The sequence below is a fragment of the Chrysochloris asiatica genome, unplaced genomic scaffold, assembly GCF_000296735.1.
Source record: "Chrysochloris asiatica unplaced genomic scaffold, ChrAsi1.0 scaffold00004, whole genome shotgun sequence".
Taxonomy (NCBI): Eukaryota; Metazoa; Chordata; class Mammalia; order Afrosoricida; family Chrysochloridae; genus Chrysochloris; species Chrysochloris asiatica.
Window position 1 is genome coordinate 16925336 of NW_006408522.1, and position 8133 is coordinate 16933468.

At 39.7% G+C, this 8133-nt stretch overlaps 1 pseudogene; it reads left to right on the forward strand.

Moving 5' to 3' along the window:
• Positions 1 to 7006, forward strand: part of LOC102811031 — a 20079-nt pseudogene extending 13073 nt beyond the window's left edge.
• The last annotated feature ends 1127 nt before the right edge of the window (positions 7007 to 8133 follow it).

Below are 8133 nucleotides of genomic sequence, written 5' to 3' on the forward strand. Positions count from 1 at the left end.
ACAATTCAAAACCTACAGATAGAGGTCCAAATGGTTACTAATCGAATATCAGAAATGGACAATACACTGAAAGAGCAAAGGAGTAGAATTGAAGAGATAGAAGTCAGAACTTAGGGAGCTGGAAGATAAATCTCTCAACACTGCTAAGATAGAAGAGCAAACACAAAAAAGGAATTTAAAAAAATCTGAAGAAGGCCTAAGATTCATGTTGGACAACATGAAAAGGAATAACTTAAGAAATATTGGCATTCCGGAGTAGGTAGAATCACACGAGTCCACAGAGGAGATAGTTGAAGAGCTTCTGCAAGAAAATTTTCCTAACATCCTGAAAAGTGAAACAATAAGCATTCAAGAAGCTCAACGAACCCCAGGAATGCTAGATCCTAAAAGACAATCACCAAGACATAAGCCAAAATTAAAGATAGGGAGAGAATCCTGAAAGCAGCTAGGGAAAAGAGAACTGTAACATACAAAGGCAAGCAAATCAGATTAAGCTCGGATCTCTCAACACAAGCCATGCAGGCAAGGAGGCAACGGGGAGACATATATAAAACCCGAAAGAAAAAAACTGCCACCTAAGAATCCTCTACCCAGCAAAGCTGTCAATCAAATACGATGGTATAATCAAAACATTCCAGCATAAATAGAAGCTAATGGATTTTGCCAAAGCCAACCCTGCTATGAAAAACATCCTAAAGGAATTTCTGTGGACTGAGAACCAACAAGAACTGACAGCAACTAGAGAATAACGTATGTGGCAGCATCACCCTGGACTCAATCAACAAATGGAAGAGTCAAGAATAGAATAAAATTATAAGAACTGAGGATCTGAGAGGGCAGTCTATGATCAAAACTATTACAATGTGAAAGAAGGTAAACACAGAGGAACAGAGATCCAGGTGGTGAGAAGGTCAGGTAGATTATAGGATAAAATAGACTGTCTTAAATGGAGGGAAGAGTTAATGGAATCGGTACCAACTCGATGATGCCTAACAACAACAACAAGGCAACCACAACAATGGGGTTGGGGTGGGGGGTTTAGTTCAGGTGTTGGGGAGGGCAATTCAAGAAGGGGTAGGAGGCAGAAGAACAAGATAGATAGGGGAACACTGAGACAGGTTTGCATGGCCTAAGTGGGACAGAGGTAAATAGTGATGCATACCTAACCTTGGAACAACAGAGCTCTGGGATACAGGGATCTAGGTATAGCTTGAAGAAGGTAAATAATAGTAAAATCCTTGACTGCCTTATGAATATTAGTTTCCCTTGCCTACTATTGTAAAATAGACACTTGAGTGGGATAGGAAGATATGTTCAGAAACATGATTACAGGAAACTTGTAAGCCCATCTTCAGCCTGTAACTGATTGGAATACCTAAAAGGGGTTCTAGAACTTGCCCAGCAAAACAGGCTCTTGCAAAGCCTTTTCAGAGTATAGGACTTTAGGTGGAATCCTGAGTCCCATCCAGAACCTTATGAGATGGGACATTCCCACTAGAAAGGACAAGCAGATCAGCCTGGAACAACTACAGTTACAGAATATACATCTTCAAAGAGAGATAATCAGGAAAACCCCAAAAATGTTAGCATGACTGGCTACTATAAGGATAAGCAAGCTGTTTGCCAGGAAGATATCAAGGCTAGCAATCAAGTTCCTTCAGGACAAACTCCCCTCTAAGACTGAAACTCAAAGGGAACACATTGGTCTACTGGTGAGTGGAAGAGGGGGAAAGGCAGCAATGAAGAAATGAGCTGAGTCCCCAGTTTTCATCTTGTCTAAATGGGTCTGGTAAAAGGAGATGGGGATAAGAATCTTATGATTCAATAGTGAATAATTGTTATCATGACTAATTGCTACTGTCACAATTGTAAAGGTAGAAGTTTTGTAACAAAAATGGGAGAGTAGCTAATCTTATAGTCCAGAAACAGAGGACCCTAGGACCATGGGAGAAAAGTACAAGCAGAATGCGGGACCTTATCCAGAGAAGCAGCGACACCAGAGATCAGAGATGGAGGCAGAGATGGGACATGGAGAGAGGGAGCAGCTGAAGACTCTAGATTTATGGGAAGAGAGGGACTGAGAGCTGGCAGTTAGGAGGCAGACTTGCAGAATGTAACCTTTGGTGGTGTAAATTATTATATATGCCTGAGTGCTTAAAAAAAAAAAACTAAATGAATAGAGAGAAATACTGTTATCTGATGGTACACGGAAGGGATTATAATCATTGTAATTAAACCGAGTATTTGAGTTGTTGAATGTAAAACTGATGATCTGTCCTATAAACTTTCCCTCAATTCACAATAAAACTTGAAAAAAAAAAAATCTTTATGGGAGCAGAAAACCTCCTCTTTCTCCCACAGAGGGACTGGTGGATTTGAATTGCTGACCTTGCAGTTGGCATTCCAGTGCTAAAGCACCTATGGCACCACACCAATGCTTAGCCTAGTGATATCTAAGTTTCAGGTCTGAGGAGATTGCTCAGTGCAGACTCCCAAGGGAAGGGAGTGCTGTGGAGGCAAAGCGAGTCCCAGCTGACTTCTCTGAAGTTTCCCTTCACTCACTGCCAAATTAAATACTTTACCACAGAGAGATGATGTCTGACAATGCCATTTCATCAGAACAGCGGGGACTGCCCATAATGTCCCGTGTCATTTAGTTTGGCTGCACATATCCTGCTGTGGTCCTCAGGTTCATGCTGATCTACCAGCATGCTCCCTTGTCTGTGGTTTGAACAGTCACTGCCCACATTTTGGACTTTTCCTGTGTGCCACTCTGCCTCTGCCCCAAGGGCAGCAGGAAATGGGATGGTTTTTAAACATCTCTGTGTGGCTGTCTTTCTTGGCCCCTTAACACTCACTGTGCCCCAGTATAATCTCATCATATCCCTACCCCCACAAAAAAATCTGATACCCATCCTCAAAAACGTTAAGCCTATCCCTAATTTTAGTGATGCTGTGGGTTAATGCGCTGGACTGCAAATCTCAAGGTTAGTAATTCATGCTCACCAGCTGCTCCTTGGAAACCTTATACAGTGTTGCTATGGGTTGGAACTGACTCTACTGCACTTAACAACAACAATATCTCTGACTGCAGTGTCATTTGTTGTTCTGGTCACTCAGGCTTGATTCCTTAGCGTTTTCTTCACTGCCTCCTTTTCCACCCAATGTGACACTTCTTTCTTTCTATTATTTATTAACATCTTTTGGATGTTGCTACCCTCGTCTAGGCTTTCATCTTCAAGGTCCTGGAAGGAGAGGTGATACAAGGGACAGCTGCTGCCATGTCCTATTAAAAATTGTTTTAATCCAAATAATCATACACCCTCATTTAAATATTGGCTTCACTTATGCAGATATTGCTCTTTGCTCTTCAATTGCTTGAGAGGCAAATTCTCCTTGTGGGGTAGATAGAAGTGATGGAAGTGTCACTGTAGAACTGACAACTTGCTTTCACACAGAATTGGTCTCAGGAAGGACAGCTAACCAAAAGCTCTATGGTTTGAACCCACCAGTCACTGCGCAGGAGACAGATGTGACCGTCTGTTTCCATGAAGATTACAGCCTTGGGAACCTATGGGGCAGTTTGACTCTGTCTTACAGGGTTGCTATGAGTTGGAATTGACTTGACCGCAGTGGACTTGGTTTGGTGGGATAGTTGCTGGGTATGTAGTAGTTGCTTATCAAATACTGTTAAATTGAATGCAAATGAAATTCCCTTTAATTTACCAAAAAAGAGCAGCTATTATTAGTGGCATCCCAAGGAACTTTTTGAGTCACTTCTGAATGAAATCAGCAGGGAGCAGAGGGGACCACAGGAAGGAAGAGGCTGTTAGAAAGCCAGATGGCAGACACAATTAACAATTATGTGGAAGCTGGCCTGTTGTCAGTCCAATGGAAGGGGTAGTAGAAAGGCAATACACAAGAAGACACACAAAAAGTCTTCAAAAATATGTAGGTTTCCTGGAGAGATGGGACATACTCTTGAGATGGGAGTGGGGCACGAGAAATAGCATAAGGTGCATAATACAACTTAAGCAAGATAAAGCATTCATACATATAAGAAAACATCAATTAAATGTATACCCAGAGTAGGATGTGGTTCATGAGGGCAGGCTTTCAAGGTGAGTAGAGTGGGTAGAGAAGCAGTTGGCTCAGTTTGTGATCATTCTGTTAGCTCTTAGGGCTATGAGAAAAGGAACATAAACAGGTGAGGATGTTTCTGCTGAAAGAACTTCCCTTCTTTTTCTCTACTCTGGGCAGTCAAGAGGGGCTTGTCCTTGAGCCCTGGTGGTCAGAAGTGAAGGGAACCCAATTGATTGTGTGTGTGATCTGGATACTAAGGTGCATGGTGATGGACAGAATCCCTGGATTTTCTGATACTACCTCATTTCATAACTTCTTGGATATTTCTTCCATCATTCAGTAGAATTCCTTAGAAATTCAAATACTTTCACAACTAAACTATATTTCTAACTCTGCTTTTTCTGAGAACGGTCACAGAAACCCACTGGCAGACAATAGTCCCAGGTTTTGTTTAGAAAATCATGCTGCATTTTATCTTTAACTTTGGGTGGCTCCTGAGTTCATAAATATTTTGCATCTGAACAAAATATGAAACCTCTTTCACTATAAAGCATGTGAAAAATTTCTAATTACCTAACAGTAATTAGATACATTTTCTATTACGAACTTCTGGCTCTACAGAGAATATAAGAACACTTTTTAGTTTAGAGTAGTAGATTTTTAATATCTGGCCCTTCTTGTGATAGAAATTTTCATAGTTTAGAACTATTTTATAGGAAGCAAACGTTTGCATATCTTAACTGCTTAAAGACAACAGTTGTTACAGGACATTATTTCTAATTAAAGAATTGTCATTTCTGTGTAGAGTAACTTATTAGTGCCATCATATTCTATGTTGTTGTTGCTGTTAAGTTCTGCTGTCAAGTTGGTTCTGACTCATAGTGACCCTGTATAAAGTGTCAGAGGAGCAGCTGGTGGATTTGAACTTCTGACTTCGTGGTTAGAAGTCCAGTGCTGATCTTGCAGTGTCACATCAAGAGTCCATGCTCTCTACATAGTAGATTTTAGGGGCATACCTCATTTCTAGGAAATCAGTCAATTGTTGGAAATTTTGATTTCTTTTTAAAACTTGGTATCTATATGTTAACCCTCATATGCATGTGAAAGTTGGCCAGTGAATAAGGAAGATTGTAGAAGAATTGATGCTTTTGAGTTATGGTGTTGGAGGGGAATATTGAAAGTACCATGGGCTGCCAAAAGAACCAACAGATCTGTGTTGGAAGAAGTGCAGCCAGAATGTTCCTTGGAGGCCAGGATGGCCAGACTTTGTCTCTCATACTTCAGACATATTGTTAGGAGGGACCAGTAACTGGAGAAGGATATCATGTTTGGTAAGGTGGAGGGTCAGAGAAAAAGTGGAAGACCCCAGTGAGATGGGTTGGCCAAGTGGCAGCATCAACCGTGGCAACAGTTGTGAGGCTGGCCCAGGACCAGGCAGTAGTTCCTTCTGTTGTGCATAGGGTCACTATGAGTTGGTATCGACTCAATGGCACCTAACAACAACAAAAACAACCTGTATGTTTTTGTTATGTGCTGTCCAGTCGGTTCTAACTTATAGCAATCCCATATTGGGTTTCCAAGGAGTGGCTGGTGGGTTTGAATCACTGACCTTGTGGTTCAAACTGACTTTGCAGTTCAGTGCTTACCCTACAGTGCCAAATCAGAACTGTATTTTTGTGTGATGTGAAAATACATATAAGGAAGGCTTAATGTTAAAAGGATACCGTTTATAGTATCTTTTTTATAGGAAAATCTTTCCTGAGGTCAAAACATTCAATAGAAACATTTGTGATCAAATTTGTTGGTATATGGAGGCTCATTGCCTTTTATTGATTATTAGTTCCTGTTGCTTCCTTACCCTAATTATCAACTGCTTAAAAGAGACGACTTAAAAAGTCCATATTAAAACATGATTGGAGAATGATGAAACAGCTTTTCATGTATGGCATGTAAACCCTTTCTCACTATTTTTTAGGCATCTTTGTCATATATAGAATCTCATTTCATCCTCATTTGAAAAAAGAAAAAAGAACATTGTATTGTGTTTCTTCAATTTGTTCCTAACACCCCAACAAAGTTTCTAAAGTTATTGCTTGTCAATTTCTTTTATATTTTGCCTATAAATTCCTTATAAACTTATGAAAACTTAAATTTTCATTATTTTCCTTTCACATGCTCTGTACTTATCTATAATGTCTTTTACCTTCTTGCTGATTCATAGTCCTTTTGCCAATACAGATACTTCATTTCATTGTTAGCAAATCTATATTGAGGTTTCCATCACTCTTTTTTTTTTTTAAACAAAACTCTATTGATTCTTTCTGAGTGACTGTCTTGCCCACCTAATTTAGTTTCTATATTCTTAGCCTCCTGACTTTCAAAATCTTTCTCAGAGCTGCAGTCAGCAATCAGAGAGAGTTTGGTTTTCATAAGGAGATTTACTCTAGGTTTGAAGGATGACAGAATTAAGGCATGGCTTTAGGAGACTACATCGTAATCATGATGCTTGGTTTTCCATATGCCCAGGGCAGAGGAGAGAAAGCTTAGTAAAGGGACCTGGTTGGGACAATTATGGAATCTTTAAAGCTACATAAGCTGAGCAAGGGAGCGTAAGTGGATCTTATAAATGTCCTTGTTTACAAGGTAAGAGAATCCTCTGACTTGATTAAGTGACTATATTGTAGGATTTTTCTAGCTGTTCCTACCTTTGCATTGACAATCTTTGGATTATCTGTTTCACTAATCTGTGTTGATAGGTGTCCTCCTAAATACTTGGAACATTCTACCCCTGTATTTCCCCAATCCTTAACGCACCTCTCTCCTTTCTACTTGCCCTTTAGATTTTCTGGGTTTGACTTTGATGTGATTTTGACTTCCTTCTGGGATATTCTTTTGTGCTTTATTCTCTTAGCCGGACCCCTGAGTTGGGCTGTTCTGCTGTCATATGAGGCTGCTTGCTCTATTGTTGTTATTGTTGTTTTAATGTTTTATTGTGAATTATGTGATCGTTTACATGGGAGAACATTAGCTTTACATTCATCCTACTGCATATCGTCTCACTGCCATGGTTACAATCCCCTCCATGCATCATCAACCAACCAAAGGGTATACACTACAAGCCTTGCCCTTCCCCCCCCCCCGTCATCAGCACACAGCCTTGCTCCAGTTTTAAGTAGCGATTTTTCATATAAAACAGCCATTATAACATAGTTATGGATGGACCAGTGGGTTCTGTATACAAAATACAATACTGGAAATTTCTTTTGAATTCATAGCAAAAAATCAAGTTAGTAGAAAGAATTTTAAGTTCTTCTCCTCTCAATATTTTATTAACTTTATTCCTCTGTATGCTTTTCTGTAATATACAACTTAATAGAAAATTTTTTCTGAGATAGTACAAAACAACATTCTTAATTTGCTTTATTAACATTTCGTTGTGTTCTGCAAAACATACCTTGATTTTCGAGGGGTCGCTATGGGTCGGAACCGACTCAACGGCACTTAACAATAGCAATAACAACAACAACTTGATCACAGGTTCTTGGATTCTTCAAGACTAATTTGGACAACTCCCACTAGAATGGCTAAATTTAAAAAAAAATCAAGAAAATAATAAATGTTCATGAGGATATGGGGAAACTGGAACACTTACATACTGCTGCTAGAAATGCAGAATGGTACAATTGTGGAAAACTGTGGCAGTTCCCCAAAATACTTAAAATATAATCACCATTATGACCCAGAAATCCCACTTCTACGTATATACCTCTCAGTATCAGAGTTGAAAGCAGAGACTCAGAGACTTGTACACCACTGTTCTTTGCAACGCTAGTCACAGTAGTGAAAAGGTAGAAACAGCTTTAATGTGCATCAACAGATGAATGGGTTAATGAAATGTAGTACATGCATACAATGGAATATTACTCAGCTAGTAGAAATGAAGTCTCGATACATGCTATAATATGGATGGAACTAGAAGACATTGTTGTTGTTGTTGTTGTTAAGTGCCATCGAGTCGGGTCTGACCCATAGCGACCCTGTACAGGGTTT